The sequence below is a fragment of the Lonchura striata genome, chromosome 3 (assembly GCF_050655825.1).
Source record: "Lonchura striata isolate lonStrDom1 chromosome 3, ASM5065582v1, whole genome shotgun sequence".
NCBI classification, from domain to species: Eukaryota; Metazoa; Chordata; class Aves; order Passeriformes; family Estrildidae; genus Lonchura; species Lonchura striata.
The window spans coordinates 100,364,495-100,383,960 of NC_140705.1; the positions used below are offsets into that span (position 1 = coordinate 100,364,495).

Here is a 19,466-nt window from a genome sequence, read left to right on the forward strand (position 1 = left end):
TAGTTATTAAGACATGTATCTGAATTACCTGTGCACAGCTGTTCATGGTCAGCCATCAAATCCCAGATCCTGCTTCTTTTCTCTGTTTAGCATCCTCTTGTCTCTGTTTTCATTTTAACACTCTTTTATGTGTGATGTTTCTTTCAACACTTACTTCAATATCCTTCAGTGGAGAAAAGCGTCCTTGTCACACCTTTCACATACGAATAAGCTTCGTAACTGAAAACACAAGTAGGAGGTTTAGCTTTGTTTTTTGCAAAAACAAACCAAAGAAAGCCAGGAGGTTAAACAGCTACAGTTGAGGGCACCTTGCTGAGCTGCAATAAAAAAAAATAAAAGATCGGTCTGAACACATATTTTTTATTAAAAGAGAATGAACATAAATTACAGCTGCTGACCATGTAGCCATTCTTTTTATGAGGTGTTTCCCTATACCCATATATGATTTCCACATATAAATTCCCTGTTGGACTGAAAACTCCTCTCATGAAACTGGTGCTTTTCTTAATAAATTGTCCACAGAATCAGTATTTCATTTCGGATGTAAAAAGTTCATTAGGGAAAAAAAGCATCCCTGTGTCCTGGTGGAAAGCAATACCAGACATTATTCAAGCTAAAAAAAGATCTGCCTGCAGATTGTGTAGCATTTTTCCTCTGCTTTTCTATTTAATTATTTTCCATAATTTAATAAAATCCAGTATAACATAGCATACTATAACGGTGCCTGCAGTAACAACCATTTAGTCCAGAGCAGACAGAAGGCAAATCTGTCCCATTGAGGATTTCAGCATTTGAGTTTTGTTTCCTTTAAAGCTTTTTTGGAGTAGGGCACCTAGCTCTGAAACAATGCAAGCACAGAAACTCTGAAGTCCTCTGCTTTGCAAGAGCTTGGTTTATGGAATGCTCTCAAACCATGCAGTGTGTAAGCCTGGAAATGGCTCCAGGTCTGCATACTGAGGGCTTCTTAACAGAGAAAATCACTTCAGCCAGAATCAGATGTTCCATATGGGGTGCTCAGCTGTAAATCTGAGAAAGCACTAAAAATACAAAATTGTAAAAAATATCCCCAGAGCACATATGAAAATCCACATTGATGATTACCTTTGTTACTCCATGCAGAAAAGAGGCAATGCTGAACTAAACCGGATGGCCATGGATTCAGGGTAATCTGCTGCTGCTCTTACTCTGGAACTGCAGCTGTCTGCTCATGGAACCAGTGAATTCAGCAGAGACTGGGTGAAGAATGTGCTCCTAAGAGATTCCCCCTTCTCAAGAAAAACGCTCAGTTTGACAAAGTGCTGGATGTGCGTCAGAATGTGACAGAACGGAGACATTTTTAATAACACTTTGCTGAACCAATGCGGCAGAATGTGGTCTCCAAAAGCACAGTTGCTTTCATTCCCATAATTTACTTTCCCATAATTGTCTTTTTCAAAACCTTCCCTAATTAAGCTTAATTGCCATGCAGTCACACATTAGTGCAACATTCTGTCCACTTATGGACCACCCATAAAATCCTTCATAGCATTAATCTTGGAAAGTGGTAGGCCGCTTGTTTTGTTTTGTTTTCTTATGTGCAATAAGTGCCTATAATGCACAGCAATGGCTTTTTAGAACTGATACTTGACTGATTATAATGAAAAGTTTCTTAGTTTATGTCAGAAGATCAGAGAGGTCAGAAGGGTGCTTGTGTTTTGGGAAAAACAAGCATTTATGATGATTCTAAGAACTCTGGTGCAGAACTCAGGCCTGGAAATTCCCACCTCTTTGTTATACTTAACTCCTTCTTAGCACAGTTGTAAGATCATAACAATTTGGATGCTTTTAGCCTTTGTGAGTTTGTCAGGTTCTCTGCCTCACTTAAGTCTTCAGTGAGTCTTCATCCCAAAAGCAGTGATGCCATGACCTCATGCAACCCATGCAAACTATCTTTTTTAAATATGGACAAAAGTCTAGTCTGGAGGATGCTTCTAAATAGTTTATAGGAGCTGAAACCTAACAGAATATTTAGAAATAGTAAAACTAAATGACAACACAGAGGGATGTCAGCTGAAATATTCTTTCAAGCATCTGATTATTCTTTAGAATTACAGCTTATCTGAGTGCAGTAACTCCCGTAATGTAGAAGTCAAAAAGACTCTTGAACTTCTAGGATGCTGAAGCAAAAGCTGCAAGTAACAGGTACCTCAGAAGAGTGTTGGGTGGGCTGAAAATTCACACAGCTAGAAGGACAACAAACGTAAAAGACAAGAAGGAAGTAGTGTTAGAGAATAAAATCAAAACTTCTGTAGCAAAGAGACAACACCATAACTTACAGCAGAGAGATATAACATGAGGGAATTTCAGCCTCACTCACTTTGGTGAGTGACTCAGGGCATTGGAGATCACACCTTAGGACTAGGACTAAACGTCATTTACCATTTGCAGTGACATGGTTTCTGGGCACTGGGGGATAGTGCCAATATTTTTGCCACTGCTAGAAATACAAAGAGAAAGGGAAGAACAAAATTTAGGTCCAAGTAAACATTTCTAAATTATTAGTAAATGATTAAGTTACATCTAGTCCCTTCCAAAGGTTTCAAGCTTTGTAGGATGTATATATTGGAAAGGGAAAATGAAAGGAGAAATACTAAGAATGCTCTAAACAGCAAGGGTTTGTTGCCCATATTAGATAAGTTTGTCCAACATACACACTACTGGAGATGCATATTCTGTGACAAAAGTAGGGTCTTACATTATGCCTGTGAGACAAAAGTAAAATAGAGAACAGGACATAAATTGTCTATGAGTCCAGAGGCAAGTTCTGATGATGATTTAATATTTTAATGTCAGGGAAAAATCATTCCTTTCTGTCACACCTTTATGAATTTCAAAACTAAGCAAAAATTTCCCCTACTTATAGCTTAATTGATTACTATAAAAATTAAAATATATATTTTTTTATTGTTTCATAAAAGCTAGAAAATTTCAAGTAATGCAAAATTTCTTCAAAATTTCTTTCATAAAACCCCCCCACACAAACCCTCCTTGTTATCTAAATTGATAAGTTGTCTCTTATTTACTGCCCAGCCCTAGCATTTTCTGAGTGGCAACAGCACAAGGCAAACACTCACGGGCAAACTAAAGTGACAAGCAAGCTAGCAAAACAGAGGCAAGAAAATGAAAAGTGTGTACTTGCTTTGAAAATTCTCCTGCAAGGTACTGAGGGTATTGCAGCTGCATTGAGTTAGTCCTACAATTAATCAGTCATTACAGGAGAAATTCTGACAATTATTAAAGAGAGCCACACAACTCAGAAAAGCTGGGGTAAATTAACATCCTGCAATCCTACTGACATCACCAGCATCACTGTCAAGGAGAAATTGGTGTTGTTCTTTTGTTCTGTTGAATAGGAGTAATTTGTTAAATTTCAAATTCTCTTCCAAACATTAACATATCTAGATGACATAAATGTAGTAGTCCTGGAGACTACCAAACAAGGGGGGCAGGATAGTTGGGTATGGGGCTTCTGCACTTCAGGCCCTTGGTGTCTGGGGTGCAGCTTAATCCAGGGGTATTAGGGGTATAAGCAGCAGGGTTAGGATATGAGTTATATATGCAAGGATATGTGTGTTGTGGAATGTCTTTGTGGGTATTTACTCAGAGAAAACATGGTGCTACCTCAGTGATTGTTTCTGTGCATCTTTCTACTTGCTTTCTAAAATAAGCAAAATAGCCAATCTCTAAAAATACTGACTACTAAAAAGTACACAGTTCCTTCGGGAAACAAGGTTTCAACATAATTGTGTCATGTGAATGTTTGCCTGTCATCTGTTTGCTCTTTCCCCCCCAGTTTTAACTCCCTTTTACAGAAGGGCAGAGGTCTCAGTGAGTCAAGTTCTGACAAGTCCTGTGCAAATTTGGGACAGCTGATGGCTGCACACACAGCAGTGCTCCCCTGGCCACGGACACAGAGCTCCCTGCCAGGTGCTGCAGGCACAAAGGATGGGCAAGGCTGATGGTGGACGAGAGCTGGGAAGCAGGCAGTGAGGCAGGAGAGAAAGAAATCCATAGGAAATGAGTCCTCTTTAGCTTGGCTGCTTGTGGGCCAACTTATTACTGATTTATATAATGTTTTTCCTCTCAGTTCTTGAGTTCTACTGAAAATTATTTTTCTCGCCAATGATGCTTTCCAGGAACAGGCTGAAGTGCTGGCTATAAAACTTCTGACAGTATCATTTATTTGCTGAATAAGAGGGCACAGCAAACAAGTTTTTTCTTATGTTTTGCTTTAACCTTGCGGATGCCTTTTCAGTGAACTATGAGCCAAATTCCTTATTTCACTGCTTTAACAAGTGTGTAGATACTGACATCTCCAATCCCACTTTCCCAGGTCAAGGTCATGTTTCATTAGAGACCAACTGAACCTGCAGAACTCTGCTTTCTCAGAAATGCTGGACTCACTGACCTTAGTGGGAGAGCATGTGTGAGCTGGGGGTTTGGTACCCACCTGTGTATGTACGTACTTATATTTAATTCAGAGATGCAGCTATCCTGATGGTTATAATTCTGTCCGATAGAATGAAATAGTAAATACAAAGCCTGTTCCTATAGACTTAGTTTGAATGTGGTTAATCAAATGAAATCAGTACTCCTGGGAGTAACAGAAATCCAGAGACACCAACAAATCATGATTAAAAGTGCAGGAAGTCTCATTAGGGAATGATTGCAGCTTTCCTACTTTGTTTTGCCTAATAAATATTTAATTTCTGCTACAGGCAGAAATAAGAATAAGCTAAGGCTTAAAGAAAGCATTTGTCCCAATGAAAGTATTTTGTTTGCTAATAGTATTACCACCCAGTGAATAACAAAAGAACTGTGAACTCCATTGATTTAAAGAAACCCCAGAACTATTCAGAAAACCAAATATATATTTAGGGCCTTAGGAAACAAAAATCAGATACACCCTAGGAGAGTAACACACATTCATGATTATATACAACGATACCATTTCATGGCTTGTCTGGATGAAATGAATTTTGTATTGTCCACATCCAGTCCCTGTGATCTGAACACAGGCAAACCTGAGAAATCTAGTCCAGACAAAAAGCAGCACCTTTTCACATGGAAGGAAATAATAAATTCTCTCATCACTCAGCCACTGAGTTTGTAGGGTAGTTTGGATGTCCCTGGTGCAGACAGCAGGCAGGAGAAGGCTTCTCACTGCCCACCCTTGCACCCTCCCAGGCAATCATGGGAGCCCAGAGCTCACCTCTGCACTCTGCCACTGATGGCATCTAGGTAAAGGAAAAATTACTGACATGAACTGATTAACTATCAGTGCTTCCCACAACATCTTTAGATGTATGCTGTGGCTATAATGCAAATTTTTGATTTAGAGTAATGGTGCCACATGTTCAGTTAACCGACATCCTGCATCATCTATCCAAAACTTTAGTTTTGGAAAGATGATCTCAAAACTAAACTCTGAGTTAGCTTCAATAGCAGAGAGAGGATTTCTGCCATTGCTTCTGCTCAAGCAGCCACGAAGACTTACACTCACTGAAGGCAAATCCTAGCTGATGCAGTTTCTGACACAACTGAAATGTTTGCTTCCTCTGTGTTTCCTAAAAACCTGAGATCAAGAAATAATTCCTATCTTCGACTAAGAAGAAAGAAGATTGATGCTGCTGTAGTTTAGGAAAAAATAAACTTTGATGACCTACTTCTGATTCTGTTTCAGAACTGCTGTAATGGTTTGCATGCTGACCTTATTGTAATGGTTTACAGCACTGCCTAGGAAAAATCTACTGCAGCAGTGTACTTACTAATGATGAAAATTCCACATGAGTAACACTTGGGAATGTTAGAACCAGCCTGTATGCATATGCACTTAAATTACACATTTTAAAAACAAAAATAATAAAGAAATTTTCCAGTAACTCTGTCTTGACCTTAATAAGCAGAGGAGTATCACCAGTTTAGAAGTGTATGACTTTCATATCTAAATATATATGTATCTCTGTATAAATATTCATCGGAAGAATTTTTAGCCTTTAGGTAGACTTCAACAGTTAAAAATAGCCCTGAATCCAGAACAACACTACAACCCTCACAAAAACAACAAAAACAGTTATTCTTTGTGCTGAAGGCATCGCCCAGCTTCCCAGCGCTAATCCTGAGGCGCTGCTGGCACTGCTGGCGGTGCGGCAAAGGGCAGCGGAGCCAGGGCATGCTCGGCTCTGCGGCAGCGCAACCGGACTGCCCGGGCAGCCCCGGGCACAGCGCTCGGCCCTGGGCACAGCCTGGCCACAGCCCGGGCACAGCCTTGGCACAGTGCTTGGCCCTGGCCACAGCCTGGGTACAGCCCCGAGCACAGAGCTCGGCCCTGGCACAGCCTGGGCACAGCCTGGGCACAGCCTGGGTACAGCCCCGAGCACAGAGCTCGGCCCTGGGCACAGCCCAGGCACAGAGCTCAGCCCTGGGCACAGTCTTGGCACAGTGCTTGGCCCTGGGCACAGCCTGGGCACAGCCTGGGTACAACCCGGGCACAGAGCTCGGCCCTGGCACAGCCTGGGCACAGCCTGGGCACAGCCCGGGCACAGAGCTCAGCCCTGGGCACAGCCCGGGCACAGAGCTCGGCCCTGGGCACAGAGCTCGGCCCTGGGCACAGCCCGGGCACAGAGCTTGGCCCTGGGCACAGCCCGGGCACAGAGCTTGGCCCTGGGCACAGCCTGGGCACAGAGCTCAGCCCTGGGCACAGCCCAGACACAGAGCTTGGCCCTGGGCACAGCCTGGGCACAGAGCTCGGCCCTGGGCACAGAGCTCGGTGCCGGGCACAGCCCAGGGCAGCGCTGGGCCCGGCCTTCCTGCAGGGCGAACGGCAGCAGCAGCTGCACGGCGTGGTTTCACTGGGGAAAGGCAGAGTTACAGAAACAGCCGGCTCTGTTTTGGGAAGGAACACACTGTGGGAACGGTTCTGTCGCTTTTATTCGCGCTGAGCAGGCCTGTTCCCCCAGGCAGACCCGAACACTTGCATGAACTTTGTATAAATAAGGTTATAAAGCTACTAATGTTCTTTAACTATGAAGAGATAATACCGACCGTGAAACCTGAGCGGCTTTTTCTTGTCTCCTGCACATATGAAAGATGGCATTAAAAGAGATTAGTTTAAACCACTTGCAATTTCCTTTATGCAATAAAAGATTTTCTTTGCTTGGAATTTTCCTATTTATGGTGTGTATTTGGACTCAGTATAGCATAATACTTTCCTCAGTATCCCTGCTTTTAATGATGCTCACAGCATTTGAGCCATTCATCAAATTTGACAACTGAAACAGCTAGGAGTTAATGGGAGCATGAGCAGTTTGACAAACACAGTCTATTTGACAAGGCTGAGGTCAGGACTAAAAGAACTGCTCTTGGTTAAATAAATAGAAAAGCAACAAAGTAAAGCAAAATCTCTACAGCCATTTATCAACTTTAAAAGCCTTTTGTTATAAGAAACACTAAGTGAAGCTGCACACAGAGATGAGAATTAAAAGGGGTTGGAAGAATTCAGCTGGCTTCTCTTTTAGGTGAAATTAAAAAGCTCAGTTAAAACTGAGGGATTATGTCCATAAAACTGACACACAGATACATAATACCTAAACCTACATTTTAGAGCTGCCTGCTTCTGAACTGACTCACTTTTTTAAAATAACCCAGGCTTTTCCTAGATAACAGATTGATTTGGCACTGAAAGTAGAACAGTGTCACAAGAGACGACTTTGCTGACATCTGCAAAGCTGGAGAGCTCTGTATAGGCATGCTCAAAGGCACAGGTGAGACTCCATCCTTCCATTGCTGCTTGGATAACGAATTTACCTGATAGCAGCCTGTGCAAGGGGCCTTCCAGAGAGCCTGCAAAGTAACACAGCTTTGCATTTAGGCACGATATTGCCTGTAGGAAATTCCTGGACATCAAATGACTTCTGGAAGCTAATAATTAGTGCAGCCACTAACTTCCTGACTTTGCTTGGTTCATGGAATTTTTCAATATTTCTTTTTTCACTTGGGGAGATTGGTTTGGGCTCATCTGGCTTTTCCTCTGTCCAAGACTCTGGAGATTCTAGGAAAGATAGAAACACTGAATGTATTCTTGTACTTCCTGATTAAACAGGCTTTGAGAGCATTGCAGCATACTTAGAAAATAAAGGATAATTTCTCTATCTCATTATTTTTTGTTTTTAAATGAAGTTCACATTGGCAAGCAAAAATCAAATCCTTATTGTTTTGGGTTTGGTCTTCCATTCTTTATACCAAAGATGGTCTCCAGGCATTATAGTGTGGAATTCAATGAGAACAAGACTGACTTTCCTGTGATTCAGCTTCCGTGCTCTTTAAATTTGGAAGTGATATTATTCTCATGACCAGATAAGACAACACAAATTTAAGCACTGAGAAATTCTTGGATATTATAGCTGTGCAGAATATTTTCTGATCATTTTCCTACTGTCATTTTATGTAATAATTTCTATCATTGCCCAGAAACCAACAGTACCATTAGGGAATTTCCATCAGAAATAAGTAATCTGGCAAAATTCAGTATACTTTTGCAGTCCTAAAAGTTTTCAGAACGGTCTTTATGACTTTGGAGCTGGACCTGCTACCAGATGAAAAGATTCCTTTTCTTCAGAGGCTGCTCCACTTTTTCTATTGCTTTCATGCTTTTATGACTATTGGCACTTTAGAGATAATAAAGAAAAAAGGCAGGTATTGAGTCACAAAGATAGCAGAATGACTATGAATAGTTACAAAATTTAGAGATTAATTTTGTGCATCTTATTTCTTTAATAACTTTTTTTTGCTTTCATAAAGCAATTTGTACATCTAAGTGATATACTTAACAACTCCTGTTGCTGCTGGAAAATAATGAAAAACTTCATCTCCTGGAAGTGATTGATTATAGTCTGGACAAATGAAATAATTTTCCCTCTTCTCATTATGCTTTGAGCAAAACACCCATTACAGGAGTACTGTGCAGCCATTTGGAGCTGGGAAATGCATTCCATTTAGCCTGTCAAACATAGTTTAATTCCTGTTGTAACTCTGCCTCTTTTCCAAACCTCCTATTCAAGACTACTCTAATATAACCTAATTTTGACAGAGCATTCTGGACTCTGGGCAGCTCTGACTCTTGAGTTCTTTTCCATCTGGAATGTTTTTTTCATTTGCTTAATACCAGCGCTTTCTGGTTTGTTTGGTTTAGTTGTTTTGCAATATACAACCTACAGTCATCTTATAAAATAATTTATAGCACTCATTTGGCCCACTTTCTGGAACTTTCTATTTGGGAAAGAAAATCAAAAATAATCCAAGCACACTCAACACTAGTTTTCCTTTTAATAAAAATGTTTTTATCTAAAATACTGGAGTGGATATCTGAAGATTGAACTCACCTTTCCAATGCCAACAACACAAATGTTTTTTCTAAAGAACACAACTGTTACTTTGTGTCATGGCTACATTGTATTTTGGGGGGGGGTTCTTTTTCTGTGTTGAAAACCATAAAAAATATGACAAAAATGTTCATTGGGACAAAAATTAAGTGATAGGATTTTATCTAATCTTCAGTAAAATGGCATACTGGAATAGACCACAAGAAGAGTAACCTTAATTTTAAGATGACCCTTCATGGGTTCATGTAGAATATGCAGAAATTGCATTATTAACATGTTATTTTACTCATGGAATAACAAAACAGTGAGGTCTGGTTTCAAAGAGTCAAGAGATCTTTTACAGTCTCCTATCTCTTGCAAATGTTTTATGGATAGAATTATTTCTCATTGCTGTACAAAGAGAATACCATTTCACAAAGGTGGGTTTGTTATCGACTTGAATATTGGTGATCAGCTTTTTTTGTTTTGTGATCTATCATCAGCATTGTGCTAAACTGCTTAAGGAAATCAACCCCATTCATATTTTTGCCCTCTTTTCTTAACCAAATGAAGTTGGTACTGAGAGATTTTCTCTGAAACAATAAAAGTCATCTCTTTAACTAGTCCTGGGGAAGTGGAGGCTAAGTGGATCAAGAATCTACTTTCACTTTACAATCTTACTGCAAGCAAGAAATAATAATAAAAATAATGTTAGCAAAGTCATCATTAGAAATGGTGGTGGTTCTCCATAGCTGGTGTGTGAGAAAACCCCTGAATAAAAAGCAGCCTGTATGAATCACAAAGACTAAAGGAGACAGAAGGACAGAGCAGTTTAGGAGAGTCTTGCTCTGACTAACCCCAGGGTAACACGGTCAGACTCTTAATTTGTCCCCAAATCAAGAACTAAGAAAATATACGAGATATAAAATATGAAGTGGATCTTTCTAGTCCTCAGGAATCACTATTCCATTTTTTCTTCTATTTTACTTTAAGCATAGTAATTCAGTACACATCAAACACACTGTTTGCTACCTCTGTAATTTAGTGTATTAGTAGAAAATACTACTTTTGTGCCAGATCATGTTATGCTGAGTAATAAATCTCTTTTTTTAAGCTATGTGTCAGTAAATGCACTTTTTCAGTGAGAGAAACCATAAAGTAAATTTCCTGGGCTGTTACTGATCTCCTAATAAATAGTCAAATGCTACATTAGGAGCTTCTACTGTTCAGGCTGCACAGGCCACAGAGCTGTGTTCAAGACAGGCATGTCTCTTGTCAGTCTTGCTACTATTTATTGTTATTAAAATCCCAGCAATGTGCTAGGTCTTGTTACACTGCCAACAGTGGCAGCCCTTTCCTACATTTAAGAAGCCTTCTGAGTCTCCATTTTACTAGCATTTCTAAGTCACACAGAGCAGGTAACAACAGACACAACACAAGGTAAAAAATTTAAACTTGGGGTGTGGAAGCCAAGTGAGGATATAAACAGACACAATTTAACAGAGGAAAAGAAGGGGAAAACTCTTTCTTTTTGGATTTTGTCTTTTTTTTTCCCCTTTGGGTTTTTTTGGGTATTATTTCCAGGAGGACAGGCCACAGAGTAGGATTTTACTCAACAGGAACAGAATAATATCCACTGCTTGCTATTGCCCCTCACTGTCTCTAGGCAGCATGGATGGACTGAGTCTTCAAATGCGACGTGAATACATCACATATAAATGAGAGGGACAGCACACGGATGGTTTCTTTGAAATTGTCACATAGAATAAATTTGTCTGAGTAGGTAAGTATATATGATTACAGATACCTTTAAAGATGCAAGCAAGCGAATGGAAAGCTTTCCTGATCAAACTGTCTTTCAGCCCAGTTTACCTGGTTTCTATGGAAAGTCATCCTATGATCTCTTCTTTTTCATCAAAATATGATTGGGTGGATGTATCATCATTTGACTCATCTAGGCATTGAAAGTATTTCAGTATTGTCCACAGAAAATAAAGTTATTATTAAGGATTTAAATGATGGGATGGCATTCAAAGTGCAGTGACTCTGCTTTTTTATGATAGCAGCCAGAGAGAGCTTTTTATCAGAATTGCTATGTAGTCATAAGAAATTATTTGCTTTAACCTCCAAATATTTTGTAGCTAGAAGTTTTCAGCCAGACTTCTGTGATTTTATAACTTAATTATGGTTGCTTTATTAGACTAAGAAACATTTATTAAATGAGTCAGACATTGATCTAGATTCATTTAATGTAAAAATTTACATAGAAATTAGTGATTTGAGATGGTAATCACTTCCCCCCTCCTTAATCTATTCTGTTGGGTCAATTAATGTGGTCTTTAGAGACTACTTACCCTTTAAGCCAGCTCTGAGAAAGACCAGAGCAAAACCAGGCTGCAGTAAAAGACATTCTGCAAGGATGCTGGCACTTGGGTCATGTGTTAGAGCTCTGAAACCTTTCTTAATGTACTGCAGATGTTACTAAGCTTTGAGGCTTTTTAGCTATGTTTTCATTTACTGTTTAGGTGGTCACTGTGTTACAGTGTTGCCAAGAGAACTTTTGAATCAGCTTAATATAAAAATTAATTCTATTAATTCATTCAGAAGTAACTGAAAATACATAAAGGGTCAAAGTATCAGCTGAAGGCATTCTATCCTGAATTCAGTAGCTAAACCAACAGACAGGACACAGTTCATCGCCCCTAGCAAACAGTTTTTATTTGTATGCAAAAATTGTCACTGCTGGTTAACCCACTGAAGTGTTTGGCTGGAAGAGAACTGTTACAACCAGAGTCTCCAGACTCAGTCACAAAACAGACGTCCCAGAGAGACTGAAAAATAATAGTAAGTAAAGACCTGTCAAAGCTTCATTTTCCTTGTACCCAAGCCTTTCCAGTCAGAGAAAACTACGCTAACTGTATTTCTACTGATATTGTGTTTTTAAAATTCAGTTCTGGGCCTTCATAGCTGTTGTCTTTAGGAGGAGTAGGGAACTGAATCCTTTTGTGCATGAAAGGCGAAAACACTGGGACAAAGATTTTACCAAACACTGCTTCTCCTTTGAGTGTTAGAGGGAAGTGTGACTTTTTGGAAGTGTGACAGGCATTTTGCCTGTAGCTGCAAACACAGCTAAGAAATCTTAAATTGAGTTCAATGGAATCTTTTCCTTATTTTACGCACCAGGGCACTGCTGATGTTCAAACTACTGTCACTGTTCTTTTGTGCTGCCAAGCAGTCCCCAGAGGTTTTGGCTACTATTGCCTAAATCAGGCTCATTTGAGACAAATTAATTCAAACACCAATACCCTGAGCAAACACTGAAGGAAGCTGAAGAAGCATTAGAAAACATCTAGGAAAAAAAAAACCAAAAAAACCAAAAATAAAAAGGCTGTTGAAAATTTATTGTCCCTAGTTCTGTTAATAAAATAGGCTACTGGGCTCATTCTTCTGATTATTTTTTTACAAGGGAGAGGAGTGATTGGAAGGAGAAAGTGACTCTAAGCCAGAGGAACACCCTAGTGAACACTTCCAAAGCATCTGAATATTAGTGTTAATAGGGATATCCTTCAGAGAAGGATACAGATGTAAAACTTGGGGCCTGCTACACCAAAAACTCTGCCTTTAACTTCATACAATTAAAATAGTAACATTTTACCTACAACCCAGCCCTGGTTTAGTCTAAAGGACTGTACAAGCTGCAAAGAAAAGAGGAAATCAAGTACTGATATTGTAATAGAAGCACAGTACATTTCAAACCAACAACAAATGCAAAATTAATCTTATATATTTTCCTGTTCAATAAGAAATTCAGAAATAAATCTGTATTTACAAAGAAATTAGCTACAATCCAAATGTGCATATGTGTATTCCTATGAGACAGACTGTATGTATCATGCACACAGGCTATAAAAATATTCTACAAACCATTTGTAATCGAGCCCTCAATCTCCTGCCACATAACACTGATCTAATTTTCATATATGTGTTGGGAGAGCAAATATCTGTTTTTCTTATAACATTTATCTGCCTTGGTCATGTAAGATCACCCAAGTACTAGAGCTGAAAGAAATACTAGCACAAGAATGTTTTATGCCAAATCTCAAACCACTAGTACAAAAGAGTGTAATTTATCAGATGCAAAGGAAAACACTATCTGACAGTGCTACAAAAGTACTACTATTCATTACATATCTAAAGGCTACTGATCAATAGAGAGCACTATGCTCTTTCATTCAATAGGCCCAAGCTTAACTGATTTTCATGGCTTCTTGAGTGCTTTTATGACTAACAAGGCATGATCCACATAGTGCTTTGTCACTGATTTGCAAATAATCTAATAAAGTGACAGTAATAAATCACAATATCATTAATAAACCACCTCAAACAAAGCAGCACACTGAAAACAGTGTGGAAAATGCACAGGTAATTCTCCAACCACTTTGGGGAGTAAACAGGCTAAACACACAGTACTACTTAAGAGCTGTGAGGTCAATTGATAGTAAACATATATATCTGAGCTGTTAGAGATTTTCTATTGCAGTTGGCAAATACTGCTTCTATGTTCCCTCAGGACAGGTTCATATGGGAAAAAAAAAAAAGAGAAAGAAAAAAAGAGAAGAGATGAGAGAAAACAAAAATCAAATTGAGTAAACCAATGTTTGGAACACAAGAATATAATCAGTTTGGTGATGCTTGTATGCTGTTAAAATAACATTTTATGCCTGTTTACTTTATAATTTTGTACCTCATAAATACCTACAGTAGCTAAAACTGTCAGTGGTGCCACTTCAAAGGGCAGTGGCCCTAGGAACAAGATCTTTGAGGTTTGGCCTAGCCACAGTGTGGTTAAAGTTATGACAATGTTTCTTTAAATCTAAAATCTAGCTGGCATAAATCCATGAAAAGCACACATACCTTCAAATGTGAAATTCAGGATTCATTTACTTACCCTTCAGGTGTGGATTTAATGAAAGCTGGGCATTTAACATGGCAACAAGCTTCCACAGACTTCATAGAAAAATCCAGCTCCAAGGTACATACAGCAGCAGCAAAGCAGTCATTTTGACTCCATCATCTCTACAAAAAATTCATATGAATAGCAAGAAATTACTTGAGGTGGAATCCTAGAAATAAGCTTGCAGCTGTCACACAAGTTATGGTTGAGGTGAACTCTAGACCTTAATAGCACTTTCCTCTATAGTGAATAGAAAGTCGAATTACTTAGCTTTGGATCATTATTAATTAAAAACTACAAAATCTGTTTCTTTTGCTTTTAGTTCCCAAATTTAGCAGAGAAGCAGTACAATTACAGGGGGAAGTCAGCTTCCCTGGAATTTTTGCCCTGACTAAAATTTTTTGTAAACACCTTAACAAAGCTTTTGCCTGCATTATTTTCAATTCAGTATTTTAAAGCTTTCCTACTTCTGACAAAAGGATAAATTTTTGAACATCAATGTAAATCAAATTCCAAATAAAATCTCTAGGTGCTTTTCAACCACTTCTCTGGTGATCCTTGAGCAAATAAATGTTTGTGTCAGTGGCTTGAGGTAAAATACATGATTAGAGCCAATACTAAAACCATCTTTCCTCTCAGCCTCAGAAACAAACTTTGATTCAATACTAATAGCCATGGAAAAGAAATAAATTAGGTGGTGGCTAATAGCAGAGTGAATGGGGGTTTTCTCTCTGAAGACCAGGAGACCAGACCTTGGTTTATTACAGCAAAGGGAACAGGTATTGCAGATGATTATTTATGGGCCAAACTCCCAGACTCCAAGGTAAACCATTCCCTTTTCATCTATTTCGGAAAAATACACATCCTAAATAAATACTTAGTTCTTCTCTTTTAAGGTGGTAAGGAAAACTGGTGAGGCAGAACCAAGGAGGAGTTGAGAGTGGTAAGGAAACCACTGAGCTGGAGGCAAGAGGGAGGGGAGCTCCCAGCAAGCCCTTTTGGCACCTTGGAAAGCCCAGCTCTTCTCTGTAGCAACCTGAAACAGCAACTGATGTCCCCAGCAGCTGCCACATCCCAGTGTCCACATCTGGGAGTTTTCAATGGGTGTCTGTGGAGTTCTCTTTAGAATACCAACACACTGAGACAGCAGTGGGAGAGGGGCTATGTGAGGAAAATGTTGTGGGTATGTGAGGCCACAGCAGCGATTCCCACAGCTGTGAACTGGACCTCAGTATGTCTGCATGGATCTAAGGAAAGCAAAACACTTTTGCCAAATTTAGTGCTTCTAGATCCTTTGAATTTTACCAAAAGAAATTACTGGTCAATTTTTTGGAGAGAAAATTAATTGGTATGAAAATAAAACCCATTTATTAAAAAGAAAAAGAAAAAAAAAAAAAAAAAAAAAGGACCTAAGGAAGTTAGTGTTAATGTCAGTGTCACCATCACACCTCTTATTCAGCACATGACTTTGTTATTTTTTTATGTACAGGTCACTGCTTACTTTAAATGTGACTAGCTTTTGGGCAGAGATGGGCCTGGGGGCCATCAGCTGAATAATAGACAGATGCAGGTGGAAATGGATATTTAAAACCTGCTAAAATGTCTAAAAACATTTAGGGTAGAGTTAGGTTGCCTACTGACATTTGAAGTGCACATACTTCCTATACAATCATTTCCTATAAAATATTTTTTTAAAATTATTATAAAAATACAATAATTTTAAAAGAGTGTCCTTTATTAATTTAGTTATTTAGTTAAGTCATGGAATTACTGCTTTTTTAAAATGTTTATTCCTATATCCGCAAATGATTTAAGGGCCCTCAAAATCTTAGGTATTTTCTTCTCAGGATGAGCCCCTTCATAAATGCTTTTGATTACAGTTACAATCATCTCTTCCTTTCCCTACTCTTCTTCTTTTTCCTTCCTTTTCTCTTTAACAGAAGTTTAAAAGAGATGATGTCTTTGCCCTTCCCGCTCCAAGACAACCCTTCCCAACATCTACCAGCCGGGCCTAAAGCATCAATAGAATCTAACTTGTTCCTCCTGTGGAACGATACAGGAACGAGAGCTAATTTAAGCAGTCCCATCTCCTTTCCCTGCCTGAGGTTCAGCACGGGGCTGATATTTCTGCCCGGGGCTCTCTCTGCAGCGCCCCTCGATGCGGACGCCGCGGCGGCCGGACCGGGCTCAGCCCCGGGAGATGCTGCGGGCGCAGCTTTGCGCTCTCCGATCTCCCTCCCGGCGTGCTGCCAGCTTTGCTCCGGGCTGACACTCGCCCCTTTGGGGGCCCGCACAAGGCTCCCGGTGCTGTCGAACGCCACGGTTCTGGAGGGGATGCCGGTGGTTCTTGGGGAGCCCCTGCCCCGCCTGCCCCGCGGCGCTGCTGGCTCCGATGAAGGCAGCGGGGAGGGGGATCCAGGGCAGGGTCTGCCGGACCCACACTCCGGTGGCTGTGCTGCAGATTAATTCCCACATATGTGCTGCAGATGGGCCACAGCCCCTTTTTCCAGGCTGCAGCCTGCAAATAAACTTAGTAGCAGTTGGGGAGGGGAACCAACAGAGCCGCCTGTGCTTTAATGGGTTCTGTGTTCCTGCATATGGGAGTGCTCCCCTCCCCCCTCTAACCCATACAAAGACTTCTATAAAGTCCCATAAACAAAGCTGTGGATATAATTTTCAATGAGAAACTTGCCACCAGGGAAAACGGTGGTCAGGAAAACACAACATACCTTTTTCTCAAAGAGGGTGTTTTGGTGTGTTTTCATAGATTAAAACCAGATTTGGCTAGTTTGAGCAAGCAGGCAAACTTCTGACCTTTTTTCACATAATAAACCATCCCTCTCTGCCCAGCTCTGGTACCTAACCTGTCCTAAAATAGCCAAGTGGAGCATGGAGCCTGGAGGGAAGCCAGCTTCATCACCAGGTGCAGATGTTTGTCACCTCAGCATGGACATGCCCATCTCTGAGCTCTTGTGCCCTGGTCTGGATCCAATAAAGCAGTCAGATGTGTGATTATTTTATGTTTTTCAGGAGCTCAACAAGACCTGAAACGAAACTTTTACAGGAATGCTTCTCCTGATCACCCCCATAGTGTTCAGTACTTGCTAGTTTGAGATGCCAGTATGCACCAGAAGGGGTTGTGGCTGAGACACCAGGAACTTAAAGCAAAGTGATTTTTACAGCTCCACATAGAGTTCAAAGTTAGGGAAATCTGCATGATTCTATTAAGTATTGCCAAGCAAAATCAAGTTGAAGAAAACTTCATATTTCCAAACCTGCACCCAAATGCAATCTGGGTGCCTTTCTTGTTTAAATAGATACAATGAGATAATTATGATTACTTCTTTTCAGAGGCTTCTGTGCTCAGCAACCTTTGAACCTGGAGTTAGAGGGATTATGCAGAAAATGAGGTACCTGTATTATTTGAAACGTCATTTTTTAGGCAAAGTGGCTTCCCTGTAGCATGGGGCTCTAAAAAAATGTGAGCAGCCATTTATGACCATGCACAGATCTGCATATGTGGGCAGGGAGAGAAGATGGATGTCTGGGGTGTTTGCACTGCCAGCCCTTCTGGGAGAGAACACTTTTTCCTCCTTAATGCATTCAATTCTTGGCAACAATAATGAGCACATGGGTAGATTTTGGGTAATGTGCACCTGGTTGTCAAGCAGACCACTCTTTGGTTTCTTATTCAAGAGAGTAAATTCAAAGGCATCATCTCTCTACTGTTCTAGATCAATGTTACCAGCTTAACTTCAATTTCTTTCTTCTTTTTCATGATGCAAATGTAGCAAAGAGATTACTGATAGAAATGTTGAGACAGTAGTAAAGACAGAATCCATTTGTTGTCTAGATTTTCTCATAAACATCACTGTAAATTTGAGCTATTTAATCAAAAATCAGTAATAGTCTCCTTGATGATTATGTGACTACTGGAAAAATCACATTATTGCCCACATGAATTCTGGATATTTTCTCTTTTAGCATTAAATTAAGCAGGCAACAAAAAAAATAATTTTACAGCTTCTCTGAGTGGTTTACAAAATAAGAGTATAAAACAATTGATAAACTGACTTTTTTTAGTACTTTGGAAAAGTTGAAAAAAGAAAAAACAGGAAAGATTGAAACAAAAAACAACTCCCCCTCCCAAATCAAACAAACATAGAGAAAAGTAACAAGAAAAACAAAACACATTTAAGGTAGTAGAGAATCTAGGGCCAGGAAGTCATCTCTGACCCATAGAATTTTTTGCTTTTTCTTCTTTCCCTAATTTTAAAACCCATTTAGGTTTTCTCAGTATGTGGGCCAGTGTCTGTGAGGATGCCAGTGAAACACAAAAAGGACTGAGGAACAGGCTATTTTGAAGCCATAACTACTCAGCTGTTTTCTGTTTGCTTTGGCTGTCAGAGCTGTGGTAGGTATTTCCCATTTTTAGTCTTCACACCTTTATTATGTTTGGGTTGCATGTCAGAAATATTTCAGATGCTGTGGATGGACACTTTCTCTCAGCCCAAGGAAAAATAGGTTCCTGTGTCCTATGGATTTTCCCTGTTCTAATCAGGAGACTTCACCTACCACTACAGGGGCTTACCTTTGTGATACTGGTGTTGGGGCTTCCACTGGCTGCTGTAGCCTGGAGCAGGGACCTGTGAGCCTAAATAATTAAACTGCGAGCCTTCAAAATTAAAAAAAAAAAATTAAAAAAAAAAAAATTAAAAAGACAGAAAGAAAGGTAGAAGACTCTCAAACTTGATGGATGACAAAATCAGATCTTTTCATTTAAACCCACAAAAACTAACCTTCTTCTGGCTACTGCCCCTTGCAAGTCAAAGATAACTAATGCTCAGCAAAACCTGTCCAGGATTTGTTCTTGGTGGCTCCACTCCAGGGCAAGAGTGTCACTGTTACACATCTCAGCACAAAATTTTCTCACACTTATTAAAAAGCTTGCAATTCACATTTTAAAATATTTCTTATTAAAACTGCCTACAGAAAACACTTTGAAGTAGGAACCACACCAATGCTAGACTTCTGTCATGAAAATACGAGCTTTAAAAAGGAGGGAAAAGAGTCCATTATCCAGTGGCTTCCCACATCTGATAGCTTGCTGTCTG

At 39.8% G+C, this 19,466-nt stretch overlaps 1 long non-coding RNA gene across 34 annotated transcripts in view; it reads right to left on the reverse strand.

Moving 5' to 3' along the window:
- LOC116183367 (uncharacterized) overlaps positions 1-19,466 on the reverse strand; it is a 487,183-nt gene that overhangs the window by 26,399 nt on the left and 441,318 nt on the right. For 30 of the 34 annotated variants that reach the window (XR_014954476.1, XR_014954502.1, XR_014954501.1 and 27 more), the window contains 3 exons: positions 18,944-19,027; positions 14,347-14,474; positions 1-2,222 (listed from right to left, as the gene is read on the reverse strand). The exon at positions 1-2,222 is cut by the window's left edge. This is a non-coding gene — a long non-coding RNA (uncharacterized LOC116183367). The remainder of the gene's footprint in view (positions 2,223-14,346; positions 14,475-18,943; positions 19,028-19,466) is intronic. The other 4 variants (XR_014954498.1, XR_014954493.1, XR_014954480.1 and 1 more) reach the window with 4 other exon arrangements.